This window comes from Mesocricetus auratus, unplaced genomic scaffold, assembly GCF_017639785.1.
Source record: "Mesocricetus auratus isolate SY011 unplaced genomic scaffold, BCM_Maur_2.0 Super-Scaffold_100004, whole genome shotgun sequence".
Classification (NCBI taxonomy): Eukaryota; Metazoa; Chordata; class Mammalia; order Rodentia; family Cricetidae; genus Mesocricetus; species Mesocricetus auratus.
Window position 1 is genome coordinate 23,654,270 of NW_024429189.1, and position 19,849 is coordinate 23,674,118.

A 19,849-nucleotide genomic window follows, 5' to 3' on the forward strand; every position below is an offset into this window, starting at 1 on the left:
TGTGTGTGTGTGTGTGTATGTTTAAACTTGTGTGGTTACTGAAGACCCAAGTTGAAAATTTGTTCATGAGCTTTTTTGGTGACTAAAAAATGACAATTTGGATGTACCAATGGAGCTATAATTCTTATCTTAAGGAAGACAGAGAATTCATAATAAAAAGAAATAGTTGAAATTTCAGACCATCAATATTTTGGGGGAATAGTCATCTAGTGGGGTTAGTAACAAATTTATGGAAATAGCAGGGTTATGGGAAAGAGAACATTCATTGAGTCTACTGTGTATATTTCACATTCAACAATAAAGTTAATCTGAATAACATCATGATTCTGATCTGCTATATTTATTTTCATACTAGGAAAATGTACAATGGAATGTTTGGCTCTTTCTTTGTGGGAATTAAGCTCCAGATTTCCATACTTCTAATGCTGTTAGCCTAAATGTTAAATGCTCAGATTTTCTGATTGATCTTAAGTTATTTTCTTTGTATGAAAAAACACCATTCCAAAACCTCAAAATATAAAATATGTCTTTAGTAATGCACATCATATGACTTCATTTCAACTAAAAGAAATAGCAGTTGCCAAATATTAAATGCTGATAGGGCTATGTAGCAATCTCATGTTAATCCCCTTGAAAAATAGATTCTTTCATTAAAGAAAACTTTGCACATAAAAAGCTCATTTTCTAAGGCCAGAGGCCAAACCTCACATTTCTAGACCACTATTAAAAGCTGAAATGACTGACCACACCTTTTGCTTGCAGTCCATTTTCCTCTTCATGTCACACAGAGAATTCTAGAATAAGGCTTTTCATTTGACTCATCTTCCTCACTTTTCATCACCTTCAGTTGTGTGATGTTCTCAGTGCCATCTTAAGACTGAATGACCATACTGACACTTCCTCTTTGGCAGATCAAATTTAGCTGTTATTGGTTCCAATTATTTTACACTTCAGTTCTTGAAACAAAAATCAGCAGTGCTTACTGGGTTTACTATAAAATGCGTTAGTGTGGAAAAGATTAGAGTCTACTTTCCTTTTATTTTTAAATGTTCCTTTGCCTAAACGTACCAACATTTAAACATTTAAATTATCATTTTATTATGTTTTTGTTTATGGGTGTTTTGGTTGTGCCCTATGCATGCCTTCTGCCTGTCTAATTAGGAACTGAGTAGCAGATTTCCTAGAATTGAAGTTACAGATGGTTGTGGGCTGCCATTTGGGGCCTGGGAATTGAACTAGGTCCTCTGGAGGACACCTCATGCTCTTAAAAGCTGACTCATCTCTCCAGGTCCTTGGGCAGAGGATCTACTCTCTCTGTGCTGTCGGTTTGAGATTGAAAGACTTATGGAGTCTTCTACTATATTTTCCTGATTTGGTCTCTGGAAAGAAAATCTATGGATTTTGCTTAGTGACTATTTTATTTAATTCACTTAATAATTATGAGATATTCTTAAGCGATTCAGTAAACAGTGGTACAAGTAGGAGGGAGAAAGGAGAATCATTCTCAAGTAAATTTGATTGTCAGATTGTAGAAGCAGTTCATGCTCAATACTGGTTATACCAAGACAATTGTATAAACCAATCAAATTAAAAATCCATGTTAAAATTGAAATGCACAAATAGACTTTGAGTTCCCATGCCACAATATGGGAGGCTCTCTCAGCCAGGATTCTTGAAGGAGGGCCTATGCCTAGCCTGGATGAAATGATAGTTAATGGAGATCCACCATCAAGTGCCCCATCCTCCTTGGGGATCAGAGTGGAGATTGGGTTGGGAACTGGGTTCCTGGTGGGGAAGGTGGGGGAGGAGGGAGGGAGAGGGAGCTGGGATTGACATGTGAAACAAGATTGTTTCTAACCTAAATAAAAAAATAATTTAAAAAATCCATGTTAAGTAATGAAGAAATTCTGAAGTTTTAAGTATGAAAAATAAAGCAAGAAGAGGTCTGAAGAAGCAGATATAATGCTGAATTTTTGTTATTTGCATTTGATCTATATGTGGAAAATGGTATCAGGATAGTCAAAGGAATGGCCTAGAAAATGTCACAAGTGAAGTGGTCATTGCCATGGTCAAGTCAGGACAAGTTAGGTAATTAACAGAGTGAGTTTGTCAAGTAAAGCAAAGCATAGGTACATTTGGAACCCAGGCTTGAGTCACACTTAGAAACTACTGGTACTCATACGAGACATTAAAACTGAAGTGATAGTCAATTAAGAGGAGAGGGGGGAGAATATTTTCTGAGTGTTAATCTGGTGAACACAATTTTCTCTAACTTTAAATTAAATACTGACATTTAATTCAGAATGGATTGCTATGGAAAGACTGATAGGCAAGGGAATCAATTATCAGTTACTACAACCTTATAAGAATTAAAAGATGATGGCAGGGTTTGTGGTCATTCCAATGGGAATGGAGAGGGATGAGTACTAGCTGAGATGCAGAAGGAAATAGATTTGGAGATGAGTTGGGATTTACTGAGTACCATGGCTTATGTTAATTACTGCCTCCCTCTCTTTCTATTCTGCACAAAGATACTGAGACAAGTATTAGTTAAACAACTTGTCTGGGTTCTCAAGTATGAAAATAGCACAGTCAACTTCAGAGCCCCTTGAGTGAAGAGCCTGAGCCTGTAGTTGGCTTTACTGCTAGTGTTCTAGAAATAATTGATGCTTCCCATGATGGCTGGGCTGGAAAGCAAGTTTCCAATAATCTGATGCCTATTTTCCAGACTTCATCCACTCTTTAAGCAGTCCTTGGGTAGGGAGGAAAATCTTCTGACCTTTACGGAGAAAGATCCCTTATGTGAGTGATGAGTCTCTTGTATACATTAACTTGTATGCTAGCAACAGAAACAGTGTAATTTATGATATTACTCCATTATAAATTAGAATAGTAAATATGTCAACTTAGTGTGATTTATCATCCTTCCCTAGCAGAGCTTCAAATGAAACAAGGCTGGAGTGTTACATTAAAGATTTAATACCTCAGTCCATGAAAGACCAATATTTCAGACTTGGTTTACCTATCATGCTGACCAATAATTTTCACAAGGAGAACTAGTGCCTCAGCTTTAGGGACTAAAGGAGGACATCACACTGTTGAGGAATGGGCTCAGGTTCTGAACTGACTTAATGTATGGTAGCTTCTGGCATGTGTGGCTTTGGAGTTTATTCAGCTCTCTGTTGTTCAGATTCTTCACCTTGAACAGGCTGCTGTAGTAGGAAGCTGTCTTCTTAATGCAGTAGATTTGTTGTTCTTGTTGTGGTCATCAAATTTTATTTCATGCATCAACAGTTTCAATTTATCAATTTTGATCACAGAATGATTGTCATTTAAGTTTTTGTTGTGGCATTGCATGTGTCAAATGAACAAAATATTGTTTACTCTTTGAAAAGGCACAGGTAGCCATCACAAAGATCAAGAAGAAGCCCTTGTATTCTGGGTACTTTCCTGCCTCCCAAAGAGTATGGCATTTCAATTATTTTAGAATAGGTGTAATTATTCTGGCTTTAACATTAACCACTTCCTTGCTTTTTGATACAGGTTAGCTATTCCAGCCTAAGTTCTACACTACACATTTTTAATATAGTATGACTTCAAATACCTCTGACAAATAGCCATGCATGCCACATACATTCTTCTTTGTGAGAATTTTTTCCTGAATATGTATTTGTAACTTTTATTAATCTTTGGTGAGGTTCCCTAATTTCTATTTTCTATTGCCTATGTCATATTCCATTGAACAAAAATGCTACAGAATACTAATTCATTGCAGTGTAAATGGAACCTGAGTTATTTCCAGATTTTCCCTGTTGTGCATTGCTTTTTAAATCTTTGCTGATCATGCTCATGTATTTCTTTTGGGCATATACTTAGGAATAGAATTGCTCTGTTCTATTGCATGCAAATCTTCAATTATAGCAGTTACTACCAGACTGTTTTTGCAAAGTTAACTAATTACACAGCTGTCATTAGCGGCTGCAAAATCCCATTGTTTACTTTTCCTGAAGCTTAGTATAATCAATATTTTTTAAAAATTTTAATCATTCTTGTGAGAGTTTACTTCAGATTTCCATATTGATTAATGTAGCTATGACCTCTGTTTTAACTGTATACAGATATCACTGTATATTGTCCAAACATTGTTCACTTTACCTTTGTGTTGAACCTGTAATTGATAACATTCAGAAAGTTAATTGTCTTTGTGTGAATAGAACTACTGCAGTATATGAAGTGGAATTTCTTCCCTCCAATTTTCCTATCTTTTGTCATCATTCATTGCTTCCTTCCCTCTTTCCCTCTCTCCCTCCTTTCCTCTTTTCTTTTCCCCTCTTGCTTTCTCATTGTTCGTTTCCTGATTTTCCTTCCTCTTCCCTCTCCTCCTTTCCTCTTCCTCCCCTTCCCTCCCCTGCATTCCTCTGCTCTTCTTCCCTACTCTGCACTCTGCCCTTCTCTCCTGCTGTCCTCTCTCCTTGTCTTCTCCCCCTTTACTCCCCCTCATTTACTCTCCCTTTACTCCTTCTCCTTTCCCCTTCCTTCTACCCCCATCTTGTAGCCTCTGTTCCCTTTCCCCCTCTTTTTACATGTTTCCTTTCTTTTAGGGGCCCAAGGCATCATGCATACTAATCTAGCTCCCCACCAAGAATCACATCCCAATCTTTTGCTTTTCCCATTGTTTGAGGAGTATTTTTGACAAAATAGTCAAATTTTAATTTTATTTCCTCTTTATAATTATGAAGTTTCTTAAGAGTTGAGGTCAAGTTAGATTTTCCTTCTAAAAAATATCTTTACGAGGTGTGATGTCCACATCTTTAATCCAGAATGCAGAGGCAGACAGATCTCTGATTATTTCAAATTAGCCTGACCTACAAAGTGAATTCTATACCACGTAGGGTTACTTAGAGAGACTCTTCAAAATTAGAAATCAATCAACCCCCTTACCACACACCTATCTTCTAAAGAACATCTTAGTTTTATTAAATAATTTGTTTGTAAAGTCGTCTAATGAGACAATCTTACTGTGTAGTCCCTGTAACTCTCTATGTAGACCAAAGAATCCTTGAACTCATTAACCTCCTGCCTATATCTCCTGAATTTCTGTCCACCACTCCTGGCCAAGTTGTTGTAGATCATATTAATCTTTTTTCATTGGCCCACAGCTTTTCAACTACATGTTTATTATACATTTTATATATGTCAGGGTCTCTTGAGGGCTCATTATTCTACTTCATTATTGTCATCTTATAATTCTCTTTATAACTATGATCAGTTTAAAATTATTCTTCATATTTGTTGAAAAAGACTGTTCCTGTGTATTAATTTGGAGGTCCATCAATGTTGCCTCATTTCATATGAATTTTAGAATTTCCTTGCTAAACTCAGCAACAACAAAAATTTGGGATGCTAATTTGGAAATCATTTAATAAGTTATTATCATATATTTTAAAACTGGCAAAATCACAATAATGACTTTTAATCTTTGTGCTGGTCAGCTTTTGTCAACTTGATACAAGCAAGAGTCACCTGGGCAAAGGGAACAACTGAAAAATTTCCTCTGCCAGGTTGCCGTGTAGGCTTTTTTGTAGGGCATTTTCTTGATTAATGATTGATATGAAAGGGTAAGGCCACTGAGGGTAGTGCCACCTCAGGAAGATAGTCCTGGATGTTATAAGAAAACCATTAAGCAGCATTTTCCATAGTTTCTGGCTCAGTCCTTGCTTTTGGTTTCTACCTTGAGTTCCTAACGTGGCTTCCTATGATGATGGATTGTAAAGTGGAAGTGTAAATCAAATAAACCCTTTCCTCATCCAAGTTCTTTTTGGTCATCATGTTTATCCAATCAACAGAAAGAAAACTAATAAAATCAATGAATGTCATATAAACTTCATTTTAAAAAAAATTACCATCCTATCAAACATATTTTATAGCTTTCTGTGTAGAGATTGTGCATTATGGTTAATTTGTATTTAGAAGTTTTACAATTTTATATTGACATACCTGTATGCTTTCTTTCATTACATGACACTGTGTTCTGGTATGTGTTCAATAAATTACTAGCTACAGAACATCCACTATTGGTATTATCATCTTAGCTGTGAAATACATTGATCATAATCATCTTGAAATGTTTTGTGTGGGTCTATCACATACAGAATGTTAATAAATTCTATATGTATTTTATTCATTTTATGTTAGTATAATGTCAACGAATACAAGGACAACCATTTCTTTTTAATCTTGGGTAGAGCTTTGTACTTTAAATAGGACTTACAGCCTTAGTTTCTATTCTCAGATATATTTTTAAAAGTTACTTTATTTTATGTGTATAAATGTTTTGTCCCTCTGTATGTCTGTGCATCACATGTGTGCCTAGTACCAAGAGTCAGAAGAAGGCTTCAAATCCTCTGGAACAGGAGTTAAAGTTAGTTGTGAGGTACCATGTGTGTGCTAGGCTTTGAATGTGGGTCTCCTATAAGAGCAGGCAATGTTTTTATCCCCAGGGCCATTTCTCCAGCCTCAGGTATATAATTTTCTATACTGTGACTTCTTTGGAATCATTGTTGCAATTAGTTTTTATATGTAATTTTGAAGTAAAATAATGTAAAAACTAATGAATAGAGTTGTGTATAGGTTATTCTATTAATTACAACAATTGTCAATATCATCATAGGATCCTAGTACTCACTTTCTTCAGTTGATGAATCATTCATATGGAGAGTTGACCTCTATTACATAACAGTTTTTAAACACATTAATATTGTGACTTTCCTCTATATGGATTATTTGAGTAAAAAATCCTAATATGAGCAAGTGAGATCAAAGTTTGATTTCTACAAGACTTTTCTCTGTTGAGGTATTTTACCAGCTTAGAAGTAAAACAATATTTCTAATTGAAAACTTGATTTTATGCAGTAGAAATTGGCTTACATTTTTTGTTCTGAAAGTTGCTATCTTTGTTAAAGTGTTTAATTTTGGGGAAGTTATTGAATTCTCTAATCATTATGTCACACATTATAAATGGGTAATATTTTAATGTCTTGACATAGACAAAGAGGGATAACATGCTTGAAAATAAATGTTGTGGTCAGTGTTGAGCTCTTTAGAGAAGCCAGTGGGAATTGACAGAAAATGTCGTCACATTCTGAGATGAAGATTATTGGACCAATGTTAAAAATGATAATGTAAAGACACTGAACTACCAATGAGCTATGATTTAATGCTTGTCTTAGCATTTGTTAATATTTTCTTTGTATTGCCTCCATCAGGCCATTGTGTGAGTTGGATTCTGCTACACACCCCAATGTCCAGACCAGTAGGGGATTTCTGTATCTACCTTAGTAAGTGGAAACTACTAAGGTAGTTTCCAGATGCAATCTTTGTTTACATGTGTGGCGTTATACTTGGGATTCAGGGAAGCTGAAACAATTGGTGTGTCATTTTCTGTATTACTGTCTGCTGTCTAAAATTTGCTCACCTGAGCTGATAGTTAGGGCTCCTTTTCTATAAATAGCAAGTTATTAGTAAAAGTCTGCTTGCCATGTAGCAAGATAGTCTATGCTGTTAAACTGATTAAATGCAACAAAAATTCCTGGTCTTTCAGAAGATGCTGTGTTCTATAATAAAAGAATATATATTATCTTTGTTCCAAAACTAACATATAATGAGTCGGTAGTTGTTGCCGCGCATGTATGCTTCTTCGTGTTGCCATCACTTTTAACATTCTTGAATTGATGTATGTCATATGTACATTTATTGTATAAGTATTTTTACATTTTTCTGCTACTATTGTTTAGCTAAAGATACAGAGACGAGTAGTTACGAAGTCCCATTTACATTTCTTTCTTGTCAAAACCCTTTTGATTGCTAATGATTTTGAAAATTTGATGTGATAATAATGATCTTCTCAAAAATAATACTGAACTCTCAAAATGTATGAGCATCATGAATGAAAATTTTTCAACCTCTTAAAATTTTCTTGAGGCCTTAATAATTTTGACAAAGAGCAAAACGTCTAAACAATACAGATAAAATACAGTGGACACAGTAATAACATTTAAAGTAGTAAACTTAATTACACTCCTGCTGAAACAAAACAGAACTCATGAAACAAACCTCATGAAATTCTATCCAAATATCCCACCTGCAAGCCAGAAAATAGAGTTACCAAATATGCTGCTGAGTATTCTATTCTCCTGTTGCCAGGCAACCCACCTCATACACCTAGTTGAGCAGCCAGAGGGTCAAACTTGGAGCTATCTTGGTAAAAGAAGGGTCCAATTGTAAATGAAGTGGAAAGAAGGAGAAACAGAAAGATAAGAAAGAGTGATATTTCAATAGTTCGTCAAGTTAGTCATGGACCCCAATTTTTTCTTTCCAGTAATATGCACCCTATACCTCTGATGAAACTCACCAGGGGTTTTATTCCCTATGCTATGCTATTTTTCATGTTTTTATACATATGTATACAAGTGTTTAGCAGTTATTTTTAGTAGAGAAATATGATTGTTATATTTAGAATGTAGTCACTAAGAGTTCATTGAGATCTTAATCATATGATGCAATGTTGGATTGGTGTGTGTTTGTTTGCTGTTCTGGGGATCAAATTCAGGGTCTCACACATGTTCAGCAAGTCATCTGCAACTGAGTCCATTTTGCACTTAATATAGTCATATTTTAAATGAACTGCTATCTAAAGTGATATACTTAGACTGCACATTGCAAATACAAATTAAAATATGTGTAAATGGGGTTGGAATAAACGAAGGGGCAGAGAAGGAACCGTTTCCTTGTTTTGAATGATGAGCTTTGAGGAAGATGAGGCCTGCCAGGCAGAGTATGAGTTTATGAGGAGAACATTTACTCTGAGAAGAAACCATCACAGAACCATCTCTTCCTTTCCACACCGTTTGATCTCAAATATTTCATCTCTGACTCTTTGTGACACATGATACACAGAGAGAATAGCACCTGTGATGTTGGAAGATGTGAGTTTTTTGTTAGTGCATAGATCAAGGAAACTTTGCCTTTCCTCTTTAGAGATTCTTCCGCCTTCATGGACCAATATCTTCACTCCTTCTTGGGATTGTACTTCAGTACATGTTTGCGGAGCCCTAACTTAAACAAATACTTTCATATATTTAACCTTATTCATTTTTTCTGATTTTGCCTGTGACATTTTTTTAAATTTCTTTTTATTTATTTATTTTTTATTTTTCAGTTTAAATTTAGATAAGAAACAACGTTGCTTCACAAGTCAGTTCCAGGTCTCTCTCCCTTTCCCTCCCCTCCAACCATGCCCTCCCTCCAACCCCCCCCATTATCCCCTCATTCCTCAGGGAGGGTGAGGCCCTCCATGGGGGTGTCCATAGTCTGTCATTTCATATAGGGCAGGGCCTAGACCCTTCCCCAAGAGTTCAGGGTGAGAGTGCACCTCACATTGTTTGGTGGGAGTCCAAATCCGTGTGTATACTTGGGATGGGTACTGATCTTCTGCCCAAGGCTCAATAGATTACCTAGGCCTCCTCACTGACACCCACATTCAGGGGGTCTTGATCAGTCCCATGCTGGATTCCCAGGCTGATGCCTGGGATTCAAGAGTTAACCTATGTCAGGTCAGCTGTTTCTGGGGGTTAAACCAGCCCAGTCTTAATCCCTTTGGTCATCAGTCCTCCCTCTCTGTTACTGGCTTTCTTGAGTTCAGCTCAATACTTAACCGAGGGAGTCTGCCTCTTCTTCGATCAGCCACTAAATGAAGTTTCTGTTTCCCAGACACTCTGGCCATAGGATTGTAGGCTGGCACTCCCCAGATCTATGTCTGAAATCCATATATGAGAGAGTACATGCCATGTTTCTCTTTTTGTGACTGGGTTACCTTACTCAGGATGGTTTCTTCTAGTGTCATCCATTTGCCTGAAAATCTCACGATTCCATTGTTTTTTTTCTGCTAAATAGTACTCCATTGTGTAAATGTACCACATTTTCTCTATCCACTCTTCAGTTGAGGGACATCAGGTTGCTTCCAAGTTCTGGCTATTACAAATAATGCTGCTATGAACATATTGGAACAGACATCTCTGTTGTATGAATGGGCATCCTTTGGATATATGCCTAAGAGTGGAGTTGCTGGGTCTTGTGATAGGTTTATTCCCATTTTTCTGAGGAATCTCCATATTGATTTCCAAAGTGGCTGAACCATTTGGCACTACCACCAGCAATGGAGGAGTGTCCCACTTTCACCACATCCTCTCCAGTATAAATTGTCTTTGGTGTTTTTGATTTTAGCCATTCTGACAGGAGTGAGATGGTATCTCAGAGTTGTTTTGATTTGCTTTTCCTGGATGGCTAAGGATGTTGAGCACTTTCTCAAGTGGCACTCAGCCATTTTAGACTCCTCTATTGAAAACTCTCTATTTAGTTCTGCAACCCACTTTTTAATTGGGTCCTTTGATGTTTTGGAGACTTGCTTCTTGAGTTCTTTGTAAATTTTGGAGATCAACCCTCTGTCAGATGTGGGATTAGTGAATATTTTTTCCCATTCTGTGGGCTGCCTTTTTGTCTTGCTGACTGGGTCCTTTGCCTTACAGAAGCTTCTCAGTTTCAGGAGGTCCCATTTATTAATTGTTGATCTCACTGTCTGTGCGAGTGGTGTTGTGTTCAGGAAGCTGTCTCCTGTACCAATTCGTTCAAGGGTACCATCCACTTTCTCTTCTAAGAGGTTCAGTGTGGCTGGATTTATGTTGAGGTCTTTGATCCATTTGGACTTAAGTTTTGTGCATGGCGATAAACATGGATCGATCCGCATTCTTCTACATGCCAGCCTCCAGTTATGCCAGCACCATTTGTTGAAGATGCTTTCTTTATTCCATTTTATATTTTTAGCTTCTTTGTCAAAGATCAGATGTTCGTACGTGTGTGGGTTAATATCCGGGTTTTCAACTCGATTCCATTGGTCTACCTGTCTATTTTTGTGCCAATACCAAGCTGTTTTCAGGACTATAGCTCTATAATAGAGCTTGAGGTCAGGGATGGTGATGCCTCCGGACGTTGCCTTGTTGAACAGGGTTGTTTTGGCTATCCTGGGTCTTTTGTTTTTCCATACAAAATTGATTATTGTTCTTTCAAGGTCTGTGAAGAATTGTGCTGGGATTTTAATGGGGATTGCATTGAATCTGTAGATTGCTTTTGGCAGGATTGCCATTTTTACTACATTGATCCTACCTATCCAAGAGCATGGGAGATCTTTCCATTTTCTGAGGGCTTCTTTAATTTCTTTTTTTAAAGATTCAAAGTTCTTATGATACAGGTCTTTCACTTGTTTGGTTAGCGTTATCCCAAGGTATTTTATGTTGTTTGTGGCAATTGTAAATGGTGACGTTTCTCTGATTTCTTTTTCAGCCCTTTTATCATCTGTATGTAGTAGGGCTACTGATTTTCTTGTAGCCTGCCACTTTGGTGAAGGAGTTAATCAGCTGTAAGAGTTCCCTGGTAGAGTTCTTTGGGTCATTTATATAAACTATCATATCATCTGCAAACAGTGAAAGTTTGACCTCTTTCTTCCCAATTTGTATCCCCTTGATCCCCCTTTGTTGTCGTATGGCAATAGGTAGAACTTCAATTACCATGTTGAAAATGTATGAAGAGAGTGGACAGCCTTGTTTTGTTCCTGATTTTTAGACGAATTGCATTGAGTTTCTGTCCATTTAGTTTGATGTTGGCTGTTGGTTTACTGTATATAGCTTTTATTATGTTTAAGTATGTCCCTGTTATCCCACATCTCTCCAAGTCCTTTATCATGAAGGGGTGTTGGATTTTGTCAAAGGCTTTTTCAGCATCTAGTGAGATGATATGTGATTTTTGTTTTTCAGCTTGTTTATATGGTGAATTACGTTGATGGATTTTCATATGTCGAACCATCCCTGCATCCCTGGGATGAAACCTACTTGATCGTGGTGAATGATTGTTTTGATGTGTTCTTGGATCTGATTTGCCAGTATTTTATTGAGTATTTTTGCATTAATGTTCATGAGGGATATTGGTCTGAAGTTCTCTTTCTTAGTTGTATCTTTGTGTGGCTTGGGGATCAAGGTTATTGAAGCCTCGTAGAAAGAGTTTGGCAAAGACCCTTCTGCTTCTATTGTGTGGAATACTTTGAGAAGAATTGGTATAAGCTGATCTTTCAATTTCTGGTAGAATTCTGCACTGAGGCCATCTGGACCTGGACTTTTTTTGGTTGGGAGACTTTTGATGACTGCTTCTATTTCTATAGGGGTTATAGGTCTATTTAAATTGCTTATCTGTTCTTGATTATTTTTTTGCCTGTGACATTAAACAAAGAAAAATACTTCTCCCTCAAAATAACATACACGTGTGTATGATTCTCTCTCTTTCCCGGTCTTGTTTTAGCCATATTTAATTCTTGTCCCTGTTAATAACAAAATGCTTAAACACTGTGAATATATCACCTTTCACATGTAATGTGTCAAGTCTTTCTTTGTGTGCTTCTCTGAAGCTGCTCTAAGGTCAGCAAAATTAGTCTTAATACTTCATGTAAAAATAATTTGTTCTTGATTTAGTAAAATTTTATACCTCTTATTTAGAAACATACTGCCTTGGACTACATACACTACACATATATTATTCTTCTCCTGATACTTCTTGCCTTGTTTCATTCTTGAGCATCTATTCCTTACAGTTCGCTATTCTATAAGATTTTTTTCTTTTTCACACTCTCACTAAGCATATTTTGTGCTTTTCCATGGATTTAGTTAATATTGGGTTACCTACTCCCTTATGTTAACTTGCCCTTGAATATAAACTGTATACTTACCTATCTCTGGGGACCCCCACTGAGGGCTAACAGTACATGTGTATGTCCCTAGTTTGACTAATAGAACCTTAACTTTTAATCCAACAGTAGCATATGAAAGGAATAAAATAAAAATATAGAATACTATTCTCTATAAATGGTGTTGAGTTTAGACTTTAATTTTGAGTAAGTCTTTCATTTTTGCCTAGAACTGCTATTATAAACTCTAATGGACTTGTGTCTGTCTAGTACTTATAGCAATTTTATATACATGCTGATGTTTTTAAAAAGACAAATAGTGCATTTACTGTTATTAGATATTATTGTTCTTTGACAACATTCAACTGTCACTTAGCCTTTCTGGGGTCTCAGTCTTTCCATATGACTCTAAGTGTTATCATTTTAAGATACTATTGATTTTTATCTCATTTTCTGTGTCCTTGAAGAAAGAACTTGGTATACATCTTATGGTCTTTTATAAGATAAATATTTTTAGTACAATACTATGTGTGTATATTGGACTCTAATATTGGGATTGGTGTTTCTACATGGAAGGGGGTGTAGGAAAGATGGGAAAATAAAAACAAGAGATATATAAAGAAATGACTAATCATTACATCCCACAGAACCAAACTTTACCTTGAAATGGAAAATTCAAGACAGGTGATTTTTATAATTAAAAATAACATGGGAAGTAAATCCAACGCATAGAAAATAAAAATAAGACTTATGGTTAAAACATATCTTAAATATGCTGAAATAGAATGTAATTTTAAAACACGAAAAGAATAATCAGGAATTAAAATGTCATACAGAAAAGTCTCATGCACTAGCTAATATGCTTCATTGATTTAGATTGCTACCTTTGTATGCACCCTCCAGGAATATGAAGCACAAAGCAAAATAAAGAGTTGATTGTTGTTCTGAAGGAGTGCATTTGAATGGATGTAGGAAACTACAGAATTTTATACTGATTGTGCCCTTTTTCTTCTTTTTTTGTTTAAAGAGGGGAATCATAGCAGCATTTTCTTTCTCAGTTTGAACACTTTCATTTCACAGAAATTAATAGATAAGAGACCTTGGAATCAAGCACACCTACTGATTTGTTCTGATGCCAATCAGTAGTTAGAATGCATTTATCTTGCTTTTCAAAATCAAAGAAAAAATATTATAACTGTTCATACATATAAATAGTCCAGTTTTTCCATGGGCTAAACAGATGTTATTGATCTTGAAGCTTTATATCTTTGCTGTTTGAGCTTTATAAAACCCTATAAAACCTTTGTAGATGATTTATGGACTGTTTGTTTGTGGAATTTTGGCCTTGACTCAAAAATGAAGTACAATGAGAGAAACCGTCTTTTAGCTCATTATTTCTCACTGCCACAATATCAAGTATAAAGATACTATTTTTAGAATGGAAGCCTAGCAATTGAGTTATACTAAGATAGAGTTATAATCACTCCTCCTTCACATCTTAATGGACTGATCCCAGTTAGCCATATTCTGCGTAGATCACTTATGAGTAATACTGAAAAAAATCTGTCGTATACAGGTTCATTTGTAAATGTCGTGACATACTAATGGTAGAAATTTAGAGATGCATCACTTCTTACATTGAAATAGTAGTATGGTCATATGGAGTTACATTCTAGATTGTATATTTATAAATGCACTACAGGTTATATGAATTATCTATTTTTTTCTTTGAATAACACCAAATACCCCCTTGTTTGTTTTTAACATGTAGGCTCTTGTGAGTATCATATCAATTATAGTTATTCTTTCATGACTATAGTATACTATTTTCAGGATATCACCCTTTTCTATACTAACATTCACTGTAGCTTTCAGTTGCCTCCATTGTCATGCCTCAACTTTGTGAAGGAAAAATGTTGTAGTCCTGGTATGCATGTCTTCCACATATGAGTGGATAATGGCTTTTACTCCTGTTATCTATTTCTGAAACCTTAGTTGGAATTGATTATTATTTAAACTTCCAATAATGTGACTACTTAGAACTGAGTACCATTCCTAATTTTCTATGATCATATGACTAAAAGCAACTTGAAAAATAAAATGTTTATTTCATATCATATCTTATGGTCAACCGTCTAGGGAAGTCAGGGCAGGAACACAGGCCTGGCAGGAAAATGGAAGCAGGAGGTTTTGCAAAGGCAATGGGTGAATATTGCTTACTGGCATGCTTGCTCTTCCTGGTTCGTTCAGACTCTGTTTTTATAACACCTAAGGCCAGCAACTTAGGGGTGGTACCATGTACAACTGAGCTGGACATTTCCGTATTAAATACCAATCAAGAAAATGTACCATTTATTTGCCCACAGGACAATCTAGTAAGTGCACTTTCCCAATTGAGGCTGCCTCTTCCAGTATAACTCCAGCTTGTATCAGGTTGACAAAACTGGCTAGCACCATCACTTTGATTATTCTTCTTGATGAATTTAAGAGGGCCATTGATTTCAGCAAAGGTTGTATTTACAACAACAACAATGGTAATAATAATAATCATGTAGGAAAATGTAGGTTTGGAAAGCTAGGAATTTTTTCAAATGAAATTAAGGTTTTAATAGTATTATATTTTCAGAGTCATATAGATTTCACAATAATATAAATAAATTTGGAAACAGACTGTTTGAAGTAGGCCTTGTTTAGTTAGTGCAACAGTCTGCTTTTCTTGACTTTCTCACTCTCCTTGTGACGCCATTATTTTGAGCCTGTTTGTCTAACACCATTGCTGATTTCATCCTAACTCTGTCCATATATTCACATACGCACAAACATAAATACCATACAACATTGAACACTAAGTTTCGTTAATAAACCATTTTTTGGTTTTCTAATTTAATTTGTAATAAGATGTATATTTTCTCTATCATCAGGAAATAAATCACTTCTGAATTATATGTTGATAAAACAATAATAACAAAAGTAGTCCAAGAACACTCTGACAGCCTCATCTACTTTCCCAATACTTCTATGTGAATGTATTTGAAACAGGTACATTCCTAAGGAATAAATGGGGATATCTTGACTAATTTATATTGTAATGTAGCATTTCTTATGATACAAAAATTTACATACATTTATTCTTTTATTGTTTTTTGTTTTTGAGACAGGGTTTCTCTGTATAGATTTGGAGCCTATCCTGGCACTTGCTCCATAGACTAGACTGGCTTGAAACTCCCAGAGATCTGCCTGTCTCTGCCTCCCAAGTGCTGGGATTAAAGGAGTACACCAAAAACACCTGTCTCATATATTTCTCATAGCTATGTAGCATACTATCAATTAGCTATATCTATATGAGCTTATTTGCTTTTAACAAACAGTATAGTTAAAATATCTTGAAATTAAGGCATTTTATCTAAGATGGAATTTTTGAAAGGGTTTCCAATAGGTAAATTGCTAATTCAATGCATGTAATTTTTAATAAATAAAGTAGGTCAAAAATCCTATTTACTTTTAATAAACCTGTTTCTTTAAAAAATATTTTCTAATTGGTTTACATTTACTCCTTCAAAGTAACTAAGACACTCTGAATCCCCCTAAACCAGAATTTTGTTTAAAACAAAACTTTATTTCACTATGTAGTTCTTAGCACAATTTTTGATTAAATGATATTGTTGATAGAAAAAATTGCTATGCTTGTGGATTGCCTGCCTATGTACTTAAACACGTAATGGTATCCCCCGTTTCACTCAAATCTCTTGTAAATACATGAGGAATGTTTTTTTCTTCATGCATTTTAGCGAATTTATCTTACAGCCTTTCTGTGTTTTATAATATTAGATTATGTGCTGTTTCATACTTCACTGTATAGAATGATCAGTTATTGTTTTAGAGATGCTATATAACAAAGTTACTTTGCTAATAAGAATACATGTTTTGACTCTTTGGGGTATAGTACTTCTATTTTGCTGTTAATTAATTGGAGACTAATTATTCAATATTCCAATTATTTAGATCCTTATTTCCTTATTTAGTTCTTCCTCTAATTGTCTGTCTTTTCAGCACTTAATATATGATTAATAGTTTCATCAGGAAAATTTCAAGAAAAAAAATCCCATAAAACAAATTAACACATAAACTTGTATAACATTTAATTAGGGTTTTTGGGATAGAAGCAATTAAATGTATAATTTATTAGTACTTCTCTAGCTAGTTTTAAGAAAGGCATGCATTTTCCATATTGATAAGTTCTGTTTAACAATTACTGAAACACATAAGCAACAAATAATCTTTTTCTTACATTCATACAGTTAGAGTATATCCTGTGGCAAGCTCATGTCTGTGCCCTCTCATTTTGGGTGCTGTAGGTCCTTATGTGCTTTAGAGTTATGTTTTTTAACTTTTGTTTCTTTGAAACTCTCTCATAATTACCACTCAGGGTAGTCAGAGTGACTCAGATAATTTTATGTGGTACTACAGATCATTCTTCACTATTTTCTACCCAAGTAAGAAAGGAGCCTAACACTATCCACATTTCTAAGACAGCACTTGTACTATAATCCTTCAGAAAAAATTTAGAAGCCTTAAGGTTAGTTAGAAACTGACTCTAAGACAGAATATTGGTTTGATAAGTCAAAAAAAAGCATTTGATTTCTTTTAATGTTCTAGTTTTGTCTTAAATCTCCAGCTTTTATATACATTTGGACATTTTAGATTTGTTTTTCCATTTTGATGACTACTAATAAATGAACTTGAACCACTGATGCCAAGTTCTAGGATAAAGGTTTATAATCACTATAAACATCAATGATTTTTGAGTGTCAAGTTGATGAGTTCTTTGAAATAACTTAATTCTATTATCTTTATGATAGACATACATTGCTTGTAAAAATATCTTTTATGTAGACTTATTAGCCGTATAATGTAATAATAATCTATTACCAATACAATCACTTTATGATGTATCTTGGCTTTAGACAGGTGTAGCATCTTAATAGAGTGAATATCCAATGTTCACTCATTGTGGAAAGGTTAATGTACAATGACATAAGGTGGATTCCTTATGTGAATATTGCTGTCTTTGAATATTTTCTGTGAGGCCACCATTCTTTTATTTATTATGAAACTGTTTATTCCTTGTGGTTACATTCTTTTCACATTAATAGTTATGTGATGAAACATTAACTTAACAAGAGTTCCACACTAGTGCCAGATCTCTTCTCAAACATATAATGGCTCCCTATATTATGGTATCTCTCATCCTGCTCTCCTTTGTTCTTCCCCTGACTCAACCTTCCTGCTCCCTCATGTTCTCCTCTCCCCTCCTATTCTTTCCCTCTGGGAGAAAGCCAAGCTCCCTCTTCCCTCCCCTCCATCCATGTTCTCAATCCCTTCAGGAGATCCTGTCCCATTCCTCTTGTCCTGAGTACCATGCATATCTCTCGTTGGGTCCTCCGTGTTTCTCAGACTCTCTGGTGATGGGATTGTAGGCTGGCAATCCCCTACTCCATGTCTAAAATTCATATATGAGTGAGTACCTACCATGTTTGTCTTTTTGTGACTGGGTTACCTTACTCAGGATCCTTTTATCTAGTTCTATCCATTTGCCTGTGAATTTCAAAATTCCATTGTTTTTTTTTCTGCTGAGTAGTACTCCATTGTGTGAATGTACCACATTTTTTCTTTCCACTCTTCAGTTGAGGGGCATGTAGGTTGCTTCCTGTTTCTGGCTACTACAAATAATTTTGCTATGATCATAGTTGAACAGATGTCTTTATTGTATGAACGTGCATCTTTTGGGTATATGCTTAAGCGTGGAATTGCTGGATCTTGTGGTAGACTGATTCCAATTTATACTGGTTTTCAAAGTGGCTGTACAAGTTGGCACTCCCACTAAAAGTGGAGGAGTGTTCCCCTTTTTCCACATCCTCTCTAGCATAAACTCTCTTGGTGTTTTTGATTTTAGCCATTCTGACAGAAGTGAGATGTTATCTCAGAGTTGTTTTGATTTGCATTTCCCTGATGGCTAATGATGTTGAGCACTTTCTTAAGTGTCTCTCAGCCATGGATCAGGGGAGTGTCAGCCTACAATCCCAATGCCAGAGAGTCTGGGAAACAGTGAATGTCCTAAGAGAGATAACATGGTACCCCAGAGAAGGGGAATGGGATAGGATCTACTTAATCGTTTGGGAGCATGGCGGGAGGGGAGAGGGAGCTGGCAAAAAGAGAGGGGAAAAAGCAGAGGGCAGTAGAGGACATGGGGGAACAAGAAGGTTTAGAAGGAGGAAGAACAGCCTGGACACATAGGGGAGTGTCTAGGTCCTGCCCTGGATGAAAGGGCAGACTCTTGGTATCCCCCATGGAGGACCTCACCCTCCCTGGGGAGGTGAATGTGGACTGGGTGGTGGACTGGGGAGACAGGGGAGATGGGGAGGGAGCTGGGATTGACATGTGAAGCAAGCTTGTTTCTAATTTAAATGAATATATCATAAATGAATTGTTTATCTCTTCTCAACTTAATTTTGGTAAGTGATGACTATCTAGATAATCATCCATTTCCTTTAACTCTTCAAATTTTGTGGGTTGCATGTGTTCAAAGTATGACCTAAAGATTCTCTGGATTTCCCCAGTGTCTGTTGTTATGTCCCCTTTTTCATTTCTGATATTGTTAATTTGCATGTTATCTCTCTGCATTTTTCTTTAGGTTGGGTAAAGGTTTTGTCTATCCTGTTGATTTTCTCAAAGAACCAGTTATTTGTTTCATTTATTCTTTGTATTGTTTTCTTTATTTCTACTTTTTTATTTCAACTCTTAATTTGATTACTTCCTAATTTGTCTACTCCTCCTGGGTGAGTTTGCTTCTTTTATACTAGAGCTTTCAGGTGTTCTGTTAATTCTCTAGTGTGGTTATTCTCCAGTTTCTTCATTTAGTCACATAGTGCTATGTCTTTTTCTCTTAGAACTGCTTTCAGAGTGTCCCAAAGGTTTGGTTATATTGTTCTTTCATTTCAATTCTAAGGAGTCTTTGATGTCTTTCTTTGTTTCTTCCTTTACCCAGGTGTGATGAATTTGAGCATT

The 19,849-nt window shown here is 35.7% G+C and overlaps 1 protein-coding gene across 3 annotated transcripts in view; it reads left to right on the forward strand.

Annotated features, from left to right (window-relative positions):
- Positions 1 to 19,849, forward strand: part of Galnt13 (polypeptide N-acetylgalactosaminyltransferase 13) — a 611,901-nt gene that overhangs the window by 39,158 nt on the left and 552,894 nt on the right. The window lies entirely within an intron of this gene.